This window comes from Amblyomma maculatum, chromosome 11 (genome assembly GCF_055883805.1).
Source record: "Amblyomma maculatum isolate TAMU_Amacu chromosome 11, ASM5588380v1, whole genome shotgun sequence".
Lineage (NCBI taxonomy): Eukaryota > Metazoa > Arthropoda > Arachnida > Ixodida > Ixodidae > Amblyomma > Amblyomma maculatum.
Window position 1 is genome coordinate 98404037 of NC_139354.1, and position 24902 is coordinate 98428938.

At 48.4% G+C, this 24902-nt stretch overlaps 2 non-coding genes across 2 annotated transcripts; both read right to left on the reverse strand.

Moving 5' to 3' along the window:
• Positions 1 to 21371: 21371 nt before the first annotated feature.
• On the reverse strand, positions 21372 to 21445 carry TRNAS-GGA (transfer RNA serine (anticodon GGA)). The gene has a single exon. It is a non-coding gene; the product is annotated as a tRNA-Ser (tRNA).
• Positions 21446 to 21941: 496 nt separating this feature from the next.
• Positions 21942 to 22015, reverse strand: TRNAS-GGA (transfer RNA serine (anticodon GGA)). Its single transcript has one exon. It is a non-coding gene; the product is annotated as a tRNA-Ser (tRNA).
• Between the last annotated feature and the right edge of the window lie 2887 nt (positions 22016 to 24902).

Here is a 24902-nt window from a genome sequence, read left to right on the forward strand (position 1 = left end):
GGATGCCATCCTTGGACACTGAAGGCCCTAAAATAGTAAGTTGGCGAGCGGCGAAATGGCACTTTTTCAGATTGAGCTGCAGACCAGCGCCGCTAAGACATACCAAGACAGTTTCAAGGCGAGTTAGGTGGGTCGCGAAGTCGGGTGAAAATACGACGATGTCATCCAAGTAGCAGGACATGTGTGCCACTTCAAACCGCGGATAATATTGTCCATCATGCGTTCAAAGGTGGCGGGCGCGTTACACAGGCCCAACGGCATGACGTTGAACTCATAAAGCCCGTCGGAACTGATAAAAGCTGTCTTGGGGCGGTCGTCTTCAGCCATTGGAATTTGCCAGTAGCCATATCGTAAATAGATTGAAGAGAAAAATTCCGCTCCATGCAAAGTGTCCAGCGCGTCGTCTATGCGTGGCAGCGGATAGACGTCCTTTCGTGTGGTCGCATTAAGTCGGCGGCAGACTATACAGAATCGAATAGACCCGTCTTTCTTCTTGACTGAAACGACCGGGGACGCCCAAGGGCTACTGGAAGGCTTAATAACGCCTCTACGGAGCATCTAATCGACTTGCTCATCAATAATGCGGCGCTCTGAGGCTGATGCACAATAAGGACGTTGGCGTAATGGGGCGTGCGTACCAGTGTAGATGTGGTGGGCAACCGTTCATGTCCGACCCACGGACGGCTGCTGGATGTCAAAGGAAGTTCGGAATCAATTCAGCAATTCGAAGAGCTTGGCGCGTTGATCTGGAGCGAGAGCACTGTCGATGGCTTTCTCAAAGGCAGCAAGAGGCGATGAAGGAGACGAGGAACGAGGTGGGCCAAGGGCACTTATGCCGTCAGAGATTGTGTTGGCACAGGCGTAGAGAAGCGGCGGGACGGTAACAAAATTTTCTGATCGAACAGGGTCGGCATGCCCAACGCACTCGCCACATTGCAACGTGAGTGGATAGAACGAATCGTTACTAATGGCGAGTTCGGTGCGGCCGCTTCGTACACTAAGGACGGTGAAGGGTAGGGGAAGACAGCGTCGTGAGACGAAAAGGGAAGACGGGGTGAAGGCACAATAGCGGCAGATAAAGGCGGGATATCACTAGCATCCGCAACGTGGCATTTGGCTTCCCCATGAACGTTAACGGTGGTCGGTGCGGGGCACAGCGGAGAAAGCTCAACTTCGGCACGAGCGCAATAAATTACGGTTCGATTGCGACACAAGAAGTCCCACCCTAAAATAATGTCATGAGAGCAGTCACGAAGAACGATAAAACTGATGACGTACAGAACGTCCTGAATGGTGACTCGAGCCGTGCATGTACCGAGCGGTATGATGTGCTCAGCAGTGGCGGTGCGCAAAGAAACCCCAGAATGCGGCAGAACAACTTTTCGTAACAAGCGGCACAGTCTAACGTCAATAGCCGACAGAGCAGCACCAGTATCTACAAGCGCAAGAGTACAAACAGTTTCAATGGTAACTTCGATTAAATTGTTCGGTGGCGAAGCAGGACTTTCACTGTTCGACGAAAGCGCAGTTCTTGTCTACGGAACTGCGTCTGGTGGTTTTCCGGCATTGGCGAGGTAGAACGGCAGCACGTCGGTGACGGAGAACGACGGCGCGGAGAGGTTGAGCGGTTGTCATGCGAGAAGTGGTCAAATTGGGACGAAGGCTGAGGCGGCGCATGTAGAGGGGACGGCGGCTGCGCGTAGTTTACCGGGCTCTGATCGAAAGCGTATGGTGCCGGCCGACGGCGGCACAGGCGTGCAACATGGCCAGGGTGACCACATGCAAAGCAAATCAGCCAATTGACAGATGTGCGTCAAGGGCGTAGAATAGGTGGCGCGCGACGTTGAGTGAAAAATGCCCGCTGAGGCGAACCGTACGATGGAAAAGGCGTAGGAGGGGGTGGTCTTGCAGCAACATCAGCATAGGACAGTGGACTGGGTCCGGGCGTCGGGACAGCGTCGGCATGAATTAGCGGAGCTGTGAGTGGAGCGGCATGAAGAGGTGGTTGTCGAGGGGGCGGAAGTGCTTCGGCAACTTGTTCCTGAATAACCTGGCGCATGTTCGAAGCCAGGTGTGAGCTGGATTGCGGAGCGTTTGAAATTAACGATAATTGCCGGGCAAATTCTTCCTGTACGAAGTCTTTGATTTCTTGAATAAGTGGAGAGCTGACAGTGCCATCAGACATAGCCGCGATCGTGCCTTCAGGTTGTCGAGGGACGATACATTGGCGACGAAGTTCGTCGTAGCTTTGACACATCGTGACAATATCACTTACTGTGCGGGGCTCTTTGGCCATGAGAATGCTGAATACGCCTTCATGAATGCCCATCATGATGTGGCGAATGTTCTGAGCTTCAGTCATCGATGCATTTACACGATGGCACAAATCTAAAACGTCTTCGATGTAGCTTGTAAAGGTTTCGCCTGTTTGCTGCACCCGCTCGCGCAAACGGTGTTCTACGCGAAGCTTACGGACTGCAGGGCGACAGAAGACATCCACAAAGCGAGATTTGAACGAGGCCCAAGTTGGAATGTCATCCACGTGATTTGTGAACCACAACTTTGCGACTTGTGTAAGGTAGAATATCACGTTGTTTAGCTTCAAGATGTCATCCCACTTATTGTGGGTGCTTACGCGTTGATACGACGAAAGCCAGTCCTCCACGTCCTGATCGTCTGTACCGGTGAAGACTGGCGGGTCCCGCTGGCGAAGCACCCCGAAGCATGGAATAGAATGGGCAGAGGTAGCGGGGCCGGTGATGTTAGTGCTGGAGCTGGAGTCAGTCACTGAGGTAGGAATTCGGCGGCTGCGGAGCTCCAGGGCAAAGAAATGGAAGAGAAATCCCGCGACCTCCACCTAGTGTTAAGCGGCGATCCAGGCACTGGTAGCGGGCACTGGTAGCGAGCAGGACCGGAGCGGGGGTGGCCTAGCTTGCAGTCAGCTGGTCCGCAAAATAACTTCCTCTTTCTCTTTCTCGGCGATCTGCCCACCTAATCGGAACTTCTTTACAGTACTGGAATCTAACTTATACCGGCGCCGCTTGACTTTTGTTTAAAACTCCGATAAGTGCGCACTCTTTACACCGCTCCTCCTTTACGGGCTGCAAATGGAGAGAATATTAACCCTTGTGGAGCGTCCACAGCCAGAGTCACCATTGCTGGTATCATGCCCTTCATTGAGTTGCTGTCCTATCTTTTTGTGTCCACCAGCTCAATGTTGGTTGGGATTTCCTCCAAAACGCCTCAGCAGTCATCACGTGTTACCCTCCCACTCTTGAGGTCGCTGAATGCAACATTGGTACCGACAGAGAACCACCTTCCTCCCGCTTAGTTATGGTTGTCGATCACGTCCTCTATCCTGGCAAAGAAGATAATAGGGAGTTTTAGAATAAGGGGACCCTATCGGTTAGGGGGATAGGGTAATAGCGAGGCGCGAGTGCGCATGCGCAGGACCCAAGCGGGCCTTGGGTTTTTGGGTCAGCGGACGACGGTGACCATATCTCGGCGAAATAGCGTGGACCCTATCGCCGGATAGGGTCGGGGAACATGGCGGCGTCCGGCCAAGCAGCGGCCGCTCGCCTCGGCTCACATTCGTCGTTACCGCTCCATGGTGTCACGCGTTCACGGCAAACGAAAGGCCAACGAAGCTTGTGCTATGTCTCATGATGCCCGCACCACCAAATTTAAGCGATAAAACGCCCCATATTGTGTGATTGCTTCCGGATTTACCGAGCTGCTAGGCTTAGCGAGTTCGCATCGTGTGGTTGCCATGGGGACCAGGCGTCGAAAGCGCGGAAGGTTCAAATGAGGTTTCCCGGCTTAGCCTGGATTGATTGAGATTGGTCGATTTCATATTGTCTGATTGATTGATTGATTGGTTCACAGGAAAGGAAAGGCGCAGTATCTGTCACACTTGTAGTTGTGGACACCTGAACCGCGCCGTAAGGGAAGGGAGGAAGGTGGGAGAGAAAGTGGATAGAGAGAAAGAGGAGCCGTAGTGGAGGGCTACGGAGTAATTTGGACCACCTGGGGATCTTTAACGTGCGCTGACATCGCACAGCACACGGACGCCTCTTCGTTTCGCCTCCATCGAAACGCAGCCGCCGAGGTCGGGATCGAACCCGGGCACTCCGGCACAGTAGTCGGGCGTCTTACCACTGAAGAACGCAGATTATACAACTAGTATTTTTAGTATATTTTTGTACAATGACCGCAGTTTCTGTTTAATAAGATAGCGTTGTTTTGGCTTTTATATATTTAAATGCTTTCACGGTTTACCGTCAGGGCGCTGCAGTCGACGAACGCAAGCCCCGCTCCGCTGCGTCGGGAAAACTCCTATTCTAAAACTCGTTCGTTGGCTCGAACGTTACCCCACGGCACGGTATTTTCTTGGGGGCCCCAATCCTTCGGTTCCCCGATTCTAAAACTCCCTAATCTTTCTGTGACTTCTGATGCCACTCCTGACGTTAACGTGTTGATTACACCAAGCCCTCGTCTCCTGTCACGAGGTATTATTATCATCGTGTCCCTACATTGATTCTCCAGCGGTTCTTCTCATCTCGTCGTTTTCAACACCACATCAGAGCCATTCTTCTACATTGCGTCTTACAGTTGCATCAGTTGCTTCTGATCAGCCTGACACGCTTCTTCCCATTTACACCTCTGACCGCTGTGATTCATCCCCTTCCTCGCTCTGTGCAGCATTTCGCCACACAATCAGCACTAACCTGACAGCAGATCAGACAGACGCATTGCTCGCTGTATTCAATAAGCGCACAGCCTCGTTCGATGTGAATTCTGGCGCATTGAATCAAATCGCTGCAGAAACTCATTGCATCCACACAAATGAATCATTTATAGTTAGACGCCGGCCAAATCGTGTCTTCATCCGAGCGCAAGGCTATTACGGAAACTCTTGCTGACATGATTGCACACCACATCATACAACCATTGTCCAGTTCCTGGCCATTACCTGTTGTGTAGTATACGATTACCGTGCTCTAAATAGAATCACTCGCAAGTAGGTGTATTCCCTCACTCGAATTGATGACGCCCTCGATTCTTTGCAAGGTGCCCAATTTTACTCCAGATCAGGCTACTGGCAGATGATAAAGAGATAAAGATGATAAAGAGAAGACCGCTTTTGCAACAGCGGACGGTTTATACGAATCCAATGTAATACCATTAGAACTCTGCAATGCTCCTGCTACATTCGAGAGCATGATTAACACAGTTCTCCGCGGCTTCAAATGGACAACATGTCTTTATTACATATATGACATAGTATTTTTTCTTCGTCATTTTCTGATCACCTCGCCCGACTCGATAAAGTCTGAGAGCGATTTCCAGTGTTTACCTATAGCTAAACCCGAGGAAATGCCGTTTTGCATCCAAATCTAATAAAGTTCTTTGCCATCTCGTAAGCACCGAAGGAATTAGGCCTGACCTTGAAAAAATCGCTGCTGTGCTGAACTTTCCCTTCCCACTCGGGTCAAGGAAATCCGCAGTTGCCTCGTCTTGGCATCATACTTCCGCAGATTATCCGCAATTTTGCCTCCGTTTCCGCAACTTTACATCATCTTCTTCACACCAACACGCATTTTGTCTGGTCTCCTTCTTGCCAAAAAGCATTTGAAACTCTGAAGCGTGCTCTGACGTCGGGTCCCGTTCTCTGCCGTATGATAACAAAGCTCCGGCTATTTTGCACAACGATGCCAATAGCCATGACATTGGCGCTTTTCTTTCGCAAACGCCAATAAACCTCTACAGAAAATGTTGCCTACGCAAACCGAACTCCGACTCCTGCGGAAAAAAAACTTCACTATTACCGAGCTAGAATATCTAGCCGTCGTCTGGGCTGTTCAGAAGTTTCATCCTTACCTGTACGGCCGTCACTTCACGGTGGTTACTGACCACCGCGCCTTATGCGTGTTAACCTCTGAAAAATGTGTCCGGTCGCCTCGGGCGGTGGATCAACTGCCTTGAAGAGTACGACTTGAGTGTCACAATTCGGGCAAGAAGCACAAGGACGCCGACGCTCTCATTCGTTTTCCTATTGCTTAGCCGTCGCAACACATGTCCTCACATTCCTCACCTGTCCCAACGGAGTAACGCCATTAAACCCTGAATTTATCCAGTCTTTGAGCGCCGCCTGTATTGCTCCCACGCCAGAAATAGACTGTAATCTTGCCCACCACCAGAGCACTGACCCTTCCTGTCGAAAGCTGATTGATAGTGTCGCCGGTGTTATTAGACCTCCAAATGCCCGCCTCCGTCGTCGACTGAATAATTTCAAGTTACAGGATGGCACATGTTTTGGGCACAACTACAAAACACTGAGTCACACCTGGGTTCCTGTAATTACTCTTCTGTGTCCTCCCATTCTGCAAGCCTTTCACGACGACCCCACCTCAGGTCACCTTGGATACCCAAAACCTACGACCATATCAACAGTCGTTTATTTTGGCCTGGCCTTTTAATCTCAGTATAGAAATATGTAGCGTCTTCCATCCCTTGTCAGCGAAGCAAGCGGTCTACGTCGCCTCCTACCGGTCTCTTGGTACCTCTCCCATGTCCTTTCATGCCTTTCGAAGACATCGGAGTCGACTTGTAAGGATTCCTGCTCTTGACTCTAGCTGGCAACCGCTGGGTCGTTACTGCCATTGACCACCTCACCCGATATGCTGAAACCACAGCGCTTCATTCCGACTTTGCTTCCAAAATCACCAAATTCTTCCTCCACATCACACATTTTCGCCAAGGTGCCCCTCGCCTATGCCTTAGCGATCGTGCAAGTCGTTCCTCTTCACCGTCTTCGCCACAGTGCTACATGCTTCAGGCACAGTGACAAACCTACATCTCCTTACCACCATCAGACCAGTGACCTCACAGAATGCTTTAGTCGCACCCTTTCTGATATGATATTCATCTCATTCACCCTCAGCACAACAACTGGGACTATTCATCCCCTTTTTCACCTTCAGCTACATCACTACCATTCAACGAACCACCACTTATTGCGTTTTTTTCTTGTTTATGGCCGCCACGCTACCTCTCATTCAAAGCATCTTCTCAGATTCCACTCATTCTGCCACGCCTTCTACGAACAGTTCGTGTCTCGTATCGCCCACTGCCGTGATCATACCCGCCTTCAAATTGAAGCAACTCAAGCTTCCAGGAAAATCATGTATGAGACGACCCATCACTCAGTGTCGTTCCGCCCTAGAGACGAACTGCTCTGGACACCTACTCGTATCCCCGGCCCGTGTGAAACGTTTCTGACCCGTTTTATTGGCCCGTACACGGTTCTAGAATAAACGTTCCCTGTAAACTATCTAAATTACACCTTCATCGCCTGTTCGCGATCGTTGGTATTGCGGCACCGAGATTGTGCACGTGTCGCGTTTGAAGCTCTTTACCCGCCGACTATGAGATATACTTTCATTCAGGATGATCGCTTTCGTTCGAAAGGGGGAAGGTTATAAGCACTGTGTATGAACATCTTTATCTGAGAGTAATCATCATCGTTCATCGGGTCATGGCAAGAAGACGAAGTGTTCATGAACTATGGGTAGTAGATAGCCTTTTTTTGTACGCAAGCTTGCCATAAAGCATATTATATGAACTCATGTAAATGGTTTTCCGTGAGGAACCGGAGCAGGCTCCCGCTCTTAGCGACACTACAATATATATGCCTAATGATGTCGAATGCCTTTTCTTGATCAAAAGAACAAAGAATGCCTGATACATTACGCGCCTGCGCCCAAAGAAAGAGGTCTCTAAGGGCGAAACCATGAAGCTGGGTGGAGCGGCCTGGAACACAACAAGCCTGATACGGACCTAATAAGTCGCTAATGAACAATGTGCGACACTACAATATATATATATATATATATATATATATATATATATATATATATATATATATATATATATATATATATTGTAGTGTCGCACTAATTCTCGGTGACTGTAGTAAAGACGAGTGTATGTCGAAAGGCGCGTGAGCAAAGAAAACATCAGATGAAGAAGATGACGCAAAAAACTGGCTTGCTAGTTGATCGTTCGACCGAAACACCGACCAGAGATTCAATGTACCCATACATTTCGTAGAGGTGCTGGGCGCCTACCAAACTCCACACGGGTGCCAGCAGTGTAGGTCTCGGCGTTGTTCCTGCACAACGAAAGCCCGGCTACCCAGAGTATGTTATTGCTTATGCTAGCCGGACCTTAACAGACGCCGAAAAAAATTATTCTATAACAAAAACAAATTGGCTATTATTGGATCATTGGGAAGTTCCATCCAGATCTCTACTGTCGTCCCTTCTCGGCTGTCACGGTTTATCACGCAATGTGCTGGTTGTCCACCCTTAAATACCCACCCGGCCATCTTGCTCGTTGGGCACTCCGCTTACAAGAGTACGACATTCAGGTCACCTAGCTATCTGGCAGTCAGCATTCTGATGCCGACGCCCTGTCTAGATCACCTCTTCAATGCGACTCCGACTCGACAGCTATCACCATAGGTGACTAATCTTCACTAGAAATTGCTGATATGCCAAATGAACAAAGACCCTTGGATCGCTTCTCTTCTCACGCTTATATCTACACCTCCTCAGAGCCCAGCTTCTCGACCGCTATTCCGCCATGCTCGTCATTTTGTCATCTGCGACGATATGCTTTAACGCCGAAATTACCTTCCGACAGATGCAAGTGGTTCGTAATCATTCCTGGGCACCTCCGTTCGGATATATGCGCCGCTTTGCACACCGATCCTCAGTGTGCCTACGCCGGGTTGTTGAAACCTTAGACTCGTCTTTGCCTCCACTATTACTGGCGGGGTATGTACCACTTCGTGTGGCATTACGTCCGCGCATGCCAGGAATAACAACGTCGCAAAAACCCTCCACGCCACTCCAACGTTCAGATGCAGCCCTTGCCCTGCCCAAGCCGGCCATTCGCCCGCATGGGTATTGATCTTTACTGGCCACTGCCAGTCACTTCAGCTGGTAACCGTTGGGTCATCGTGGCTGTCGACCGCCTAACTCGCTACGAAGAAACAACTTGTTTACCTTCTGTGTAGGCACCAGACGTTGCGTATTTCGTCCTGCACTAACTTGTTCTGTGCCACGGTGCACTTAAAAAATTACTGAGTGACCGTGGCCGTGTTTGTCTTTCCGAGAGCATTGAAGCCATTCATCATTGCCGCATTATCCACCATACTACGTCGCCCAAAGATCCCCAGATATATGTAATTACAAAACGTTTTAACCGCAGCTGGAGTGACATGCTGGCAATGTATGTCGCGTCTGACCAATCAAACTCCGACCGGCTGCTCACGTTCGTCATGTGCACTAAAATACTGCCATACAAAGCACGATCGGCTTCTCTCTCTTTTTCTTCTTTTCAACCGTGAACCCACTTCAACTATGGGCACCATACACCCTTATCGCCCTGATACCTCCTAGTCTAACCAGTCTTTCAAGCGGCAGCATATGCATAAGGATGTCGCCAGTTCGCCCGTCATTTACAACCCAGAACCAGGGTCACCAGCAGTTACTTCGCGCACCGACGTGTCCAGCTCCTTCATACGCCGCAGACTGTCTCCTGTGGCTATGAGCTTCTGCCAATCCCCCCGGCCTTTCTGCCAAAGTTGCTTCCAAATACCACGGTCCCCGGGTATTTATTGGCAGACCTCTCCAGTGACCTATGTTATAGCACCACTCGCACCAACACCGGATATGCGTCGCCGCGGGCACTGAACGCCTGAAGCCCTGTAACGACCCGCCTGTTGTGTTGACGTCATGAGCCGACAGGATGCCTCCTTTTCTCCCGGGGATAATTGTAGCGTCACACCAACGCTCGGTGACTGTCCTAAAGAAGACGAGCGTATGTCGAAATGCACGGGCTAACAAACAAGATGTCAGATAAAGAAGACGCCTCAAGAGAATGGCTCGCTAGTTGAATGTTCGAATGAGACACCGACCTGAGCTTGAACACAGCCTTACTATATATATATATATATATATATATATATATATATATATATATATAATAACGATGAATATGTGCGTGCGAAGATAAAGAAGCTTTCGTCCGCTGTCGCCAGTGACAACGCTATCGGTCTATCGGTGTGTGTGCGCTGGACCTGCTTGTCCGCGGGCTGTTCCTGACGTGCTTCCAGATCGAGGCTTAGTACCTCAAGAAGCCACTATCCTACATTTGGTGGAGGTGCGGGATGAGATCTAGCCCCTCGCCCTGGAACTCCGCAGCCGCACGTTACCAGCTCCTGCGATGCCTGAGGACGTTAATTACCCAGCTGTACAAGTTAGCTCGGCTAACATCTGTCCCGGCTCCCTCCGCCAGCCAGACCCCGACATCTTCAGCGACACAGACGACCATGACGTCGAGGACTGGCTCACATCCTATGAGTAGGTGAGCGCCTACAACAAATGGGATGCGGAAACGAAGCTCAGCAATATTATTTTTTATCTCACCGGCGTAGCAAATTTATAGTTTATGAAGCATGAAGCAGACATTCCATCATGGTCCGTGTTCAAAGCCAGCTTCTGTGCAGTTTTCGGGCGTCCGGCTGTGAGAAAATTCCGCGCTGAACAGCGCTTTGGTGCGCAGTCTCAGCAGGCTGGCGGGAATTTTACGAGTTACATTGAGGACGTCATCGACTTGTGCAACCGCCTGAATGCACAGATGTCAGAGGCCGACAGGATCAAGCATATTCAGCAAGGCTTCGATGACAATGCCGTTCAGATGCTGACAGTTCGAGATTATCCGCACCGGCGCAGAAGTTGTCCCATTTTGTCAAAGTTTTATTGAACTGTGCAACCAAAGGGCCATAAATCGCGCGAACACCATTCACATTGAGTCGCTTGCTGGCCTGACAGATGCAGATGAACATTCCGCGCGCCTGCCAGAAATCAAGGGCTTCATTCGGGAAGAAGTTGCGCGACAGCTCTCACTTTTGTCCTTCCAAGAAGAGCCTTAATTGGTCCCAGTTTCCACCAGATTATTTAAGAACAGGTAGCTGAATCTCTTCTTCCCACCCCTCAATACATGCCTGTCGCAGCCCCGTTGACGTATGCTGCTGTTGCTACCCGATCATTACCTACATATGGTCCGCCACAACCTTCCTACGTTCAGCCACCTCCTGGTCCTGCTCACGAACCTGCGCAGTTTATTCGACCGGCTCCAAGAGCACGCAATCCCTGGCTCACCACAGGAAACCGGCCCATTTGGTACACTTGCGGGCTGGCTGGACGTATTTCTCGTTATTGCTGAAACCGTTTTCCTGTGTCAGCACCACCTACTCGCGGTTCTGGGTACTGTACTTCGACGCCTCACTGAGCAGTCAGAAAGCCGTCAATTATCCTCAGACCGCTCAGCCATGTCTGACCGCTGTTCTCCGTCACCGCGACTCCGGTCTATCTCTTCGATGGGACGTCGACATAATTTCACGTGAGGAAAACTAGAGGCCACAGTTCCGGAGGCGAGAACTGTGACCCCGTCGAACTTCCCAAGTCATCGTTTGTCGCAAGCCATACTTAATGACGATTTCGTTGAGGGTGTTGCTGTCAAGTCTCCAAGTCACAGTGGTGCTGCAATTTCGGTAATAGCCGCAAAACTATGTAGCTCTTTAAAGAAAGCGAAGACGCCAATTGCAGGCCTTTCATTGTGAACGGCTAGCGCTGAGCATATCAAGCGTTTAGCAGTGTGCACCGCTCGAAGAGATATCCAGAACTGCCTTTATACAATTGAGTTTGTCGTGCTGCCAAGTTTTCCACACACTCTAATTTTAGGCTAAGATTTCATGTCGCGTCTTGCCGCAATATATTGATTGCGCTCACTCTGAAGTAAGTTTTTCTGCGCTGCCCGAGCCCGTGTACGACAGCGATACTCATAGTTTATGCGCCAAAGACCTCGTCTCCGTAGACACAGGCATTCCCTCCTCTACTGCCCTGCTTGTAGATACCACTTTTGACTCTGTGTGCGACTACACTATCCTCTTCACGCCAGCATATATATTTCTGCGCCGAAAGTTCCTTGCTTTGACTTATGTTGTACTATTTCCGCTGGCTCCTCTGCGCTCTTGGTCTCTAATATGTTTAACTACCCCATTGCTTTGCGCCACGGTGAATGTCTCGGGAGCCTACAACCCATCGCATCGCTTCTCCATTAAGTGTCTGACTACGCACTGTGCCTCGCCATAACTCCGCTCAGCCCTCCACTTTCTGTACCAGCTTCCTCTTCCACAGACCTATTCCGGCACTCCATAGACGCCAGTATTCCATCGCTTCAGCAAGCGCAATGTCTTGCCCTCCTTCAACAGTTCTGCTCTGTCTTCGACTCCCATCAAAATTCCCTGTGCCAGAGATCAACTGTCACTCATCAGATCGAAACTAGAGACCACGCACCACGACGACAGCCAACCTACGTGTCTCAGCAACAGTGCGTCATGTTATTGAAGAGCAAGTAGACCAGATGCTCCAAAACGGTGTCATTCAGCCCTGAAACAGCCCTTGTGCTTTGCCTGCTGTGTTCGTTCAAAAAGAACGATGGTACCACCCGCTTCTGCGTAGATTACCGTCGACTTGATAAGATTACGAAGAAAGATGTACTTCCTCTTCCGCGCATAGACGACGCACTGGACTGTTTGCTAGGGGCTGATTTCTTTTCCTCCCTAGATTTACGTACAGGCACTGAGAGGCCCGCTAAAGGCAGCCGACCGCTATAAAACCGCATTTGTTGCTGCAGATGACCTGACGCATTTAGTATTATTTAATGCTTCTGCAGCATTTCAGAAAATGATGGACAACATTTTGCGTGGACTGAAATTGAAGACCTGCCTCTGCAATCTAGATGACATTGTCGTCTTTTCTCCTAACTTCGACACTTATCTTTACCGCTTGAAGCACGTCTTGACCTGCCTTTCTGATGCCGGCTTGCAGCTAAACTTGAAGAAGCGTCGTTTTGCCGCCCGTGAACAAACCATTTTAGGGCACGTTTTCTCCAAGAAAAGGGTTTCTCAAGACCCGGACAAACTTCTTGCAGTCACTGCCTTTCCCAAGCCGAAATACATCAAAGACCTGTGCAGTTGCCTAGAATTGTGTTCCTACTTTCGTCGGTTCATACGAAACGTCGCATCCTTTGCTGCCCCTTTGACACAGCTTCTGTCGAGCAGTTCTGACATTTCGCTCTGGGCACCATCATGCGACGACGCCGTCAATACATTGCGCCATATCCTCATAACACCACCCGTCCTGCGTCACTTCGACTCGATAGCCCCTACTGAAGTACTCACCGACGCCTCTGGTACCGGTCTTGGCGCTGTACTCGCTCAGCGAAAATCTGGATTTGAAATCATGAATACGTCGTAGCCTATGCAAGCCGAACGCTCACGAAGGCGGACTCAAATTACTCGGTAACTGAAAAAGAGTGTTTGGCGATAGTTTGGGCTCTGACCGAATTCCGCCCTTACCTCTATGGCCACCCTTTTGGAGTTGTGACGGACCACCATGCACTCTGCTGGCTTTCCTGCTTGAAAGACATATGCCACCCTCTAGCCAGGTGGACTCTTAGCCTGCAGGAATTTGATGCCGACGTAGTCTATCTCAGTGGCCGCAAGCATCAAGACGCTAATGCCTTTTCTCGCTGCCCCCTACCAGCTCATGTCGCCAGCCTTCCCACCTCGGGCGCCTCGCCAACAACAGTTGACTTCAGTGACATGCCTTCTGAGCAGCGGAGAGATCCCTGGGTCGCTTCTCTTATCGATCTCCTCTCCGATCCATTGGCTGCTTCTCCATATCGTGCGCTTCGCCGACAAGCATCGCACTTCGCCATTCGCGACAACCTTTATCGTCGGAACTACATTTCTCATGGTCGTAAATGGTTAATAGTCATTCCCCGCCACCTACGCTTGCAAATCTGCAAATGCTTTCACACTGACCCTCAATGCGGCCATGCGGAAGTATTCAAGACATACCATCGGCTACGCTTACGATACTACTGGAGGGCCATGTACACATTCGTCTGCAAAAATGTTCGCTCATGCCTCACCTGTCAACGTCGCAAGTCTCCTTCTCATCGTCCTGCTGGCGAGCTTCAGCCGTTACTTTGTCCATCACGCCCATTTGACCGCATTGGTATTGATTTATACGGCCCGCTTCCTTACCTACCGCTGGAAACCATTGGGCCATCGTTGTGGTTGACCACCTGACAAGATATGCTGAAACCGCTGCCCTTTCATCTTTCACAGCGTCAGACGTAGCCTCATTCATTTTGCAGCGATTTGTCCTTCACCACGGCGCTTCACGTGAACTACTCAGTGACAATGGATGCGTCTTTTTATCTGACATTGTTAAAGCTCTCCTGAACAAGTGCCACATAGTTCAACGAACCTCCACCGCCTATCATCCGCAGACTGACGAACTCACTGGGCATTTTAACCGTACCCTTGGTGATATGCTTTCTAAGTACGTCCCCTCCAATCACTCTAACTGGGATCTCCTCCTTCCATATGTGACGTACACATACAATACTGCTATACAGTCAACTACCGGTTTCCCTCCGTTTTATCTTCTTTACAGCCGTCACCCTTCTACTCCACTAGATACCATTCTTCTGTACCAACCATACGTATCTGACTATACCGCTGCTTCTGAAGCTGCACGACATGCAGAGGAGTGCCGCTAAATTGCCCGGTCTCACAACTGAAAGCAAGTCCCACCAGAAATCCCGCCGCAAGAACCATCAACACAATACCTCAATTCTCTTCTGGCAGTCTTGTGTGGCTCTGGATTCCATCATTCCATCAGGTACTGCCACACTATCTTCGAAATTTATTTTCAGGTATCACTGCCCCTATCGTGTCCTGGAGCGCGTCTCTCCTCTCAATAACATTGTGGAACCCCCTGACGCCCTCACCTGATCTCCGTTGACGAGGCCGCGAAACTGTCCACGTCCAGCGTCTCAAACAATATTACGACCCTGCCATTTTGCCTACGCCGTAATTCGCCAGGGTGGCACCTCTTCTCCCCGGGGCCTCCTTAAAGGTGAAGATGCGCGTGAGAAGATAAAGATATATATATATATATATATATATATATATATATATATATATATATATATATATATATATATATATCAGATAAATTAGAAGATATCGTTTGGAGTTTTGGAGATGCTGTATCGATATTTTATTCGAGTGCGACGTTATGGTCCCAATTATTGAAATTGTTATACTCATTTCTATTTCGCTATTTTGTATGCGGACGCATCTGCGGTCCTGGCGATTGTCATGGCCGCGGTTTTTACAGTCGTCATCTGAACGCGACCGCCAGGCCTCGCGAATTATACTGAATTAAGACTGCTATGTTCCTTGTCGTTATTGCATGAGAGTTTTATGAAATTGTTTCTTTTTTAAGCCTTACATGCGGGAATAGCAAGCAAAACTTCGATCTTTAGTTGCTTCTGCAGCATATGCTAACTGCCAATTTTTACTTATCTCAATGTCGAGTAAAGCCAGAATTCTTATTTCAGAAGAAAAGTAATAAAGCTGAGATTGCAGTGCGTCTAATGACATTTGGGCCACTGCGCTCGAATGGATGTACTAACTATATTTCCATACAATAGGCACCCTTATATACGAACCATTCTTTCGAACAACTCTACTATTGTGTCCTACAGGTTCATAGGTCGATTAATCTCATAGAAGGATTTGTATTTATTATGGGATAGCGTATGATGGGGGGGGGGGGGGGGGTTGGACAGGGGCTTTTTTCCGTGCGTCTATGGAAAGGGAAAGCTAATGAGATGCCAGTGTGAGGTACACCGCAAAGTCTTTAACAGAAATATACCGCGCCATAACACGATAATTATGTGCATTTTTTTGCTTTTCAGACAGCTATTTCTTTTTTGATCTCCGCGTGAGAAATTCGTCTATTAATAAAGGGCCAACAGAGGACTGCACTGATGTTTACAAGGAATATACAGAGCATTATGCACATGGCTCGGAGGAACTATATGATAAAAGCTGCCAGAAAATTCTCAAAAACGAACCTGCAATTCGTCGTGAATAAACGAGGCTTCAATTACCAAAGCGCAAAAAATAACAAGCTCAATTCATGCCCTACTTTGATGAAATATAAGTTTGTGAAGAGTATATCATGAGAACTCGCATTCACTACGCTGCTGTTTTTCAAATTTCACCTGTAAGGAAAATCACTAGTGTGGATTGTGATTTCATCTAAATTCATTTTTTTTTCACTGAGGCAATAAAAAGAAAAACACCTTTATATACAAGTGTCCACTTAGCGCCAATAATAAACTTCACCTTTCCAATATTATCTAATAAAGATACTCAGCTATGTTTACCATGTCATGTATAATATATGTGCATAATTACATGACCCGCAAATCATGCCAACAGACATTTCTAAACAGACTCACACGTTCTGCTTTATTGCCTTAAGGATATTGCGACGGTGATTGCCAAGGTGTTAGCTGTAGATTAGAAATATCAACAGCCTGATCCAGCTCTTGCCATGTCCCAGGAAGTGCAATAATTATTATTCCGCGAATTATTCTTCCGCTACAACTTGGTAATAAAGAGAACGCTTTGAGTGTTGCTTTGATAGCCTCTTTAAGACCGCCTTTTCAATGCGCGTATTTTTTTTTTGTTTCTTTATATTCGTAAAAATGGTTGTCACCACTCTATAGTGGATACCTACAATCATATAGGCAATTGATAAAGGCGAAAAATCTTGCACGGCTGCATCGAAACGAGCAAGTAGCGGATGCCGTCGGAAAACCCCGATATCAAGACTATCAGTGTGAGTAGTCGTCCCAGCGACGCTGTGTAGACGAGCAGTGGTTGCCAGTCGCAAAAGAAGCTGCGGAATAATTTGTCTATCGTAAGTAATTCTTTCACGTTAACCCTACAAACACGTCATATGAGCTATATGCATGATTCTCAACGTTATTCCTGCATACTTCGGCGGCACCAAGACGACTGAATTCCGAAACCGGCCATGATAATGTAGGTATTCAAAGCATAACGTTTTTACATTTGGATCTACTAAATGCTACCGCATCACAACTGAAGTGAGAACAGTGGTTCTAAGCATTCTTTACGTTATTTGTATAATAACAAGCGAGGCCTTGAATCACTGTAGGTATAAAATGTGCCATAGCGCTGTGCTCGGCGTCGGCAGCTTTCTTTAACGGCACCTCTGCCGTTTCAAATACTGGTGTTATCTCTGAAACAAAATTTGATTATACTTTATTAGAAACTCAGATTCATGCCATTAGATACTCCCGCGAAAAAAACTCGCAGTAGAGCGAAGGTGACCGAAAGCGACGGCGCAATTGCAGAAGGCGGAGCCACGAGATCGGTTCTGCGTGGTGATTGGATTACGTCCACCAGGGAGCATGCTCGCGCGGGAGCGAATGCATTCCAAAGGCAAACATGGAGGAAGGCATCTACGCCATAGCGATGTGCGCCGTTTGTATTCCGACAAAGTGCTCGCGATGTGCCACTGGAATTCAACATTATTTTTATGAAGTTTCAATTGCAAGTAGGTATACAAGAAGGGAAATGCGCAGTCTCTATAAGTTTACTTCAAGGTCATACTGACGCTTGCGCGACGGCCACTTTCAGCTCCATATCTATTCAGGTTCCACTACACCTACTCTTATCACTTATGGGGTTACTTCCCAGTCGGAAAAAACTACAAAAACTTTTCTGATGTTACGACAGAATTTCTGTGCGGTTTTTGACGGGAAACCTGTTGTGACAACAGAACATTCTATAGTAACATAAAAAGTTTCTGTAGTTACGACAGAGAAGTACTACCGAACTACAGACAACAGAAATATACTACAGAAAAACTACAGAACTACAGAAAAGTACTACAGAACTACAGAAAAATGTGATGGTTACGACAGAACTACAGGATATTTTGTCATATTTTTGACACAGTTCTGTAGTTTTTTTCGACTGGGTTGGCATGGTGCCGCAAACATTCGTAAATTTAATTGGTTGCAAGAATATTTCATTGGCCTACATGTTTAAAGCAGCATAGACAAGCACGTTTTATGTGCCGGAACCTGTGCTTTATTTGATCCATGATGCTCCAAATTGGAGGGACTGCAAATTAAAAAGCCCTAGCATAGCTTAAATATTTATCATGCATATCTCAGGTTAAGTTCCGAGTTTGATCTGTCCAAGCACGAGCGTGCAGTAACGTGAAGGATGCCACAATGTGGCACGAGTACCCACTGCTAGCAAGATTGGTGATAATATAGACACGGAATCTTTTATGAATACCGCCAGGATTTTATGTCCGCTAGCCGTCCCACGGGCACGAAAATATCGTCGCGCTTTAGCGCATTTTCGGATTCCGACGTTGTTCCACCCGTTGACGCGGACGTTGTCAACAATACCGGGCACTTTGACTTCGATCCGCTCGCCAGCAACTCAGGCGACGAAGAAGTAAGGAGCAGTAAAAAAGAAAGTCTGGTCGGTTTGCGTGCTAGGAAAGTCAACTGGTATGACATCGTCAACAAAGGAACTGAGTACGTTTCGCATACAGCTCCATCAGCCCGGTTCAGCAGCACCTTCAGCAAAGCTGGCATCCGAAAACATGTTTTATAGGATTTATAACATAGCAGCATCCACCCGCTCTCGGCATTATTCCCTGCTAGCGAGCTACTCCGGTACGTACGCGTTGATTAGTTCCAACGTTGCAGGCTAGCGTGGTGCCGTCAAAGCATGTGGCGCCATCCAGTCCCAGCGAGGCGGTCCGGACATGCAAAACACAGACGTCAGTGCTCGGTAATGAATCGTGGGTCGCTGCATATTTGCGTACATTGCAACGTTTGTATAAAAACCCTGCAATCACAAAAATTGTGAAGTATATCGTTCAATAATGTGGTGCTCGTGGAAGTGATTAGAGAATCGACCTCTTTTTTCTAAGCCACTTTGGTCCTGATGCCGGTGCGAATCACCTGGTGCCCGCTAGCTCGCCTCTCGAAAACATCGCTCAAAGCAAGAATATATCCTATTATGAGATGTGCTTCCCTAGAAGGCATAGTAAACATTACTTACAGTAGGAGCCAATTTCGAAACGCCGACCGCTTCCAGTTCAATGTGAAATGGCTGGTAATAGCGACTTCCGGGGCAGGTGGGGAACAGCGTATTTCGACTCGAGGCGCACCAGCGGTAAGCACCGTTGCCAAATGCTCTGCACTAATGCAGGCATGCTTTTGTTGCTGAAACACTAGAGGTAGTAACCGTCCACAGTAGGATCAAGTTGTATGATTTGGGCCTAAAACGAAACAAGCAAATTATGCTTTTCTGTTTCGGAGTCTGAGCTGCGTGTCCACGCTTATTCACAACCTATACAGAAGCTTTGCGCTTGTTAAACACGTGGACCATAGAAATGACGCCGTGTGACGTAACTTTAGCATGCACCAATGTAACCACAGGTAAGGCTATTCAGTCAAGCGAAGAGATGCGTAGAACTTTCCAGGGGTCATAATTCACATAGACAAGAGGAGCTATCCTGTGCTGTTACGCCTATTAAATCTGATAACTCTGCTTTTCTGCTGTTTCACATCATGCTATTTGCCAAGTTAGCTTTGCCATAAGGATTTAGTTGTCGATGTGCATTGAAATATGGAGTTTCTTCTACATCTTGCAACGAATTTCGAAATAAAATATGAATGCGTAAGCGGGAGAGGTTTTAATGATTCCATACATATAACAGGAAATGGAATCGTACTCCTTCGAAAGCTTCTAAAATTCGTGAATATACATCTTAAACCCTTCCTTTCCAAAGCGTCGAACCAATTACTTGAGGCTGACCAGAGTTTTTCAACTCCGAGCGACCTCAGCGTCGCCTTTAAATAGTTTAACGCAATCTTTGTGGCGCAAAATTACGCGGAGATTTGCATCAAACTTCCCAGCCACCATCATAAGCTTGCAGATTGATACACGTTTTAAAAAAATGTCTCGAGCGCTTCGCAGCCCAATCTTTTCACGCAGCTAAAGATTTAGCCCTTCCCGTATGCACAGTAATTTGCCTTTCAACTATACCGCCGAGCGCTTTAGCTGCAGTCGCTGCAGCTCTGTATTCTAAGATTTCTCGCTGACGCAGGTGATCTCGACAAAAGGTTGATTTAAATGCTACGTTAGTTTGCCCATTTCATGAGCCGAATTCTCAAGTTGAACAGTACATCTGGCTTATGTGCTGGGTTCCGCTTGCTATGTCGCTTCTACCCACTTGCTGCCGACGACGCACATCGAGCAGTCCAACATTGCGAGTAGGGAAGCCGGAAGCAAACGCTGTCGCTTAATCAACAAAGCCTGGTTACACAAACTAAATGTAATAAGATTTGTAATAAGGGAGTAATTACTCATTGCATCCACCCAGGCGCAGCCATACGGCTACAAATGAAAGCTATACAGCTTTCTCAGAAACTTCGTAGTTAAAGAAAAATTCGTCCTGATCCGGGAATCGAACCCGGCACCACCGCCTTTCCGGGGCAGTCGCTCTACCGACTGAGCTAACGAGGACGGTCAGCAGAGCAGACGGTAGGGCGAGAGCGAATTGTTCTATAACTCAAAGTGGGAATGGTGTTGGTCAAATATTTAGGGGAATCCCCCAAGGTGGAGTAGATTTGTAATAAGGGAGTAATTACTCATTGCATCCACCCAAGCGCAGCCATACGGCTATAAAGGAAAGCTATACAGCTTTCTCAGAAACTTCGTAGTTAAAGAAAAATTCGTCCTGATCCGGGAATCGAACCCGGCACCACCGCCTTTCCGGGGCAGTCGCTCTACCGACTGAGCTAACGAGGACGGTCAGCAGAGCAGACGGTAGGGCGAGAGCGAATTGTTCTATAACTCAAAGTGGGAATGGTGTTGGTCAAATATTTAGGGGAATCCCCCAAGGTGGAGTAGATTTGTAATAAGGGAGTAATTACTCATTGCATCCACCCAAGCGCAGCCATACGGCTATAAAGGAAAGCTATACAGCTTTCTCAGAAACTTCGTAGTTAAAGAAAAATTCGTCCTGATCCGGGAATCGAACCCGGCACCACCGCCTTTCCGGGGCAGTCGCTCTACCGACTGAGCTAACGAGGACGGTCAGCAGAGCAGACGGTAGGGCGAGAGCGAATTGTTCTATAACTCAAAGTGGGAATGGTGTTGGTCAAATATTTAGGGGAATCCCCCAAGGTGGAGTAGATTTGTAATAAGGGAGTAATTACTCATTGCATCCACCCAAGCGCAGCCATACGGCTACAAAGGAAAGCTATACAGCTTTCTCAGAAACTTCGTAGTTAAAGAAAAATTCGTCCTGATCCGGGAATCGAACCCGGCACCACCGCCTTTCCGGGGCAGTCGCTCTACCGACTGAGCTAACCAGGACGGTCAGCAGAGCAGACGGTAGGGCGAGAGCGAATTGTTCTATAAATCGAAGTGGGAATAGTGTTGGTCAAATATTTAGGGGAATCCCCCAAGGTGGAGTAGATTTGTAATGAGGGAGTAATTACTCATTGCATCCACCCAAGCGCAGCCATGCGGCTACAAAGGAAAGCTATACAGCTTTCTCAGAAACTTCGTAGTTAAAGAAAAATTCGTCCTGATCCGGGAATCGAACCCGGCACCACCGCCTTTCCGGGGCAGTCGCTCTACCGACTGAGCTAACGAGGACGGTCCGCAGAGCAGACGGTAGGGCGAGAGCGAATTGTTCTATAACTCAAAGTGGGAATGGTGTTGGTCAAATATTTAGGGGAATCCCCCAAGGTGGAGTAGATTTGTAATAAGGGAGTAATTACTCATTGCATCCACCCAAGCGCAGCCATACGGCTACAAAGGAAAGCTATACAGCTTTCTCAGAAACTTCGTAGTTAAAGAAAAATTCGTCCTGATCCGGGAATCGAACCCGGCACCACCGCCTTTCCGGGGCAGTCGCTCTACCGACTGAGCTAACCAGGACGGTCAGCAGAGCAGACGGTAGGGCGAGAGCGAATTGTTCTATAAATCGAAGTGGGAATAGTGTTGGTCAAATATTTAGGGGAATCCCCCAAGGTGGAGTAGATTTGTAATAAGGGAGTAATTACTCATTGCATCCACCCAAGCGCAGCCATGCGGCTACAAAGGAAAGCTATACAGCTTTCTCAGAAACTTCGTAGTTAAAGAAAAATTCGTCCTGATCCGGGAATCGAACCCGGCACCACCGCCTTTCCGGGGCAGTCGCTCTACCGACTGAGCTAACGAGGACGGTCAGCAGAGCAGACGGTAGGGCGAGAGCGAATTGTTCTATAACTCAAAGTGGGAATGGTGTTGGTCAAATATTTAGGGGAATCCCCCAAGGTAGAGTAGATTTGTAATAAGGGAGTAATTACTCATTGCATCCACCCAAGCGCAGCCATACGGCTACAAAGGAAAGCTATACAGCTTTCTCAGAAACTTCGTAGTTAAAGAAAAATTCGTCCTGATCCGGGAATCGAACCCGGCATAGCCGCTATTCCGGGGCAGTCGCTCTACCGACTGAGCTAACCAGGACGGTCAGCAGAGCAGACGGTAGGGCGAGAGCGAATTGTTCTATAACTCGAAGTGGGAATGGTGTTGGTCAAATATTTAGGGGAATCCCCAAAGGTGGAGTAGAGATTTGTAATAAGGGAGTAATAACTCATTGCATCCACCCAAGCGCAGCCATACGGCTACAAAGGAAAGCTATACAGCTTTCTCAGAAACTTCGTAGTTAAAGAAAAATTCGTCCTGATCCGGGAATCGAACCCGGCACCACCGCCTTTCCGAGGCAGTCGCTCTACCGACTGAGCTAACCAGGACGGTCAGCAGAGCAGACGGTAGGGCGAGAGGGGACCTTGGGGTTTCCCCTAAATATTTGACCAACACCATTCCCACTTCGAGTTATAGAACAATTCGCTCTCGCCCTACCGTCTGCTCTGCTGACCGTCCTGGTTAGCCCAGTCGGTAGAGCGACTGCCCCGGAAAGGCGGTGGTGCCGGGTTCGATTCCCGGATCAGGACGAATTTTTCTTTAACTACGAAGTTTCTGAGAAAGCTGTATAGCTTTCCTTTGTAGCCGTATCGCCAGTATGGCTGCGCTTGGGTGGATGCAATGAGTAATTACTCCCTTATTACAAACTAAATGTCAATGCTCTGAGAGGTCAGCCTCGCACAAATACCATAATTTCGAGAGTGGAGGCTGGATTGAGCGCGACCGACATACGTTTCTATTATTTATTAACCTCATGGCAGGCAAGAGACTCGAAGGCTGTTTCAGGAACTTTCGCGCTATGCTATACACAGATACACAAAAAATCAGGAACCACGCATACAGGACAAGCGCGCCAGTTGCCACAGGACAGGCGCGGAGCTGTCAGTGCGCGCTTACCCCGTGTGCGTGGTTCCTGCTTTCTTTCGGGGAATCGATAGGTTGCGGAGCCCTGCAGGGTAAATGGGTGGTGTCTTCCGCCGCTGGAACTCATGGTAGGTACGGACGTAGCGATGCACAACGGCAGCTAGCCTGGGCCGGTAGTACTTTCTGCGTATCCGTGCCAATGTGCGAGAAAACCCGAGATGGCCGGAAGAAAGGTCATCGTGGCACGCACGAAGAAATTCGTCATGAAGCGTTGTGAGTACTACAAGCAGATAAGCAGTTTCTGTTGGACTGTAGTTCCTCTTGTAGAGCGCATCGCGCAGGCAAAATGACAACAGTCCGCGCCTGAAGAGCTGAAGAGCAGATGACAAGGTTCCTTTGAGGTATTCGATAGGGGCAAACGTTCAGAGTCAGCCCACTGCTTTTGGAATAAGGTGGACATCGTGATAACACCGAGGAAAGTGGAATCGTCGTCGGAGCCGTCCATGTGGTAGAGAGTAGGGGCAATTTGATGTTACGATAGTAACATCAAATTTTTGCAACTGAAGGCCCCATCGAGCAAGCCGAGCCAGTGGATCTTTCAGGTTTGCCAGCCAACAGAGAGAGTGATAGTCGCTCCCGACACGAAACGGACGACAGTACAAGTAGGGACTAAATTTCATGACTGCTCACACAACAGCGAGGCACTCCGTTTTAGTAGTTGAATAATTAACTTGGGAACGAGACAAAGTGCGACTGGCGTAAGCAATGACGCGTTATGCACCGTCCTGCCACTGAACAAGCACCGCACCGAGGCCAACGTTTCTGACATCCGTGTGCAGTTCTGTGTAGGCTTCTTCGTCGAAGTGGCCAGTTATACGCGTACATTGTAGACGGGACTTGAGCTCCGTGAAAGCTTTTTCAGAGTCAGGGCCCCAAAACACCGGCTCGGCGTATTTTTTCAGGCGGGTCAGAGGCTCAGCGATCTTGAAGAAATTGTGGACAAATTGACGATACTACGCGCAGAGGCCGAGAAATCAAGGCAAGCTTCGTTTATCCGCTGATCTATGGAATAAGCGACAGCGGCCGTATTTTGTGGGCCTGGGCTAACACCTCGAGCGCTGACAATGTGGCCGAGAAATCTCAGCTCATATAAAAGCAAAGTGGCATTTTTGGGGTTTTAGAGAGAGACCGGCAGATAGGATGACCTTGAAGACAGGGCGGAAACGTTTCAGGTGCTCGTCGAACGTGTCCGAGAAAATCACAATGTCGTCGAGATATACGAGGCATGACTGCCACTTCAAACCAGAGTACAGTGTCCATCATCCGTTTAAATGTGGCAAGGGCCGAACATAGGCCAAACGGCGCACTTTAAACTGATACAAACCGTCCGGGGTAATAAAAGCGGTCTTCTAACGATCTCGCCCGTCGACCTCTATTTGGCAATATCCACTGCGGAGGTCAAGTGATGAAAAGTAAGTGGCATAGTGAAGGCGAT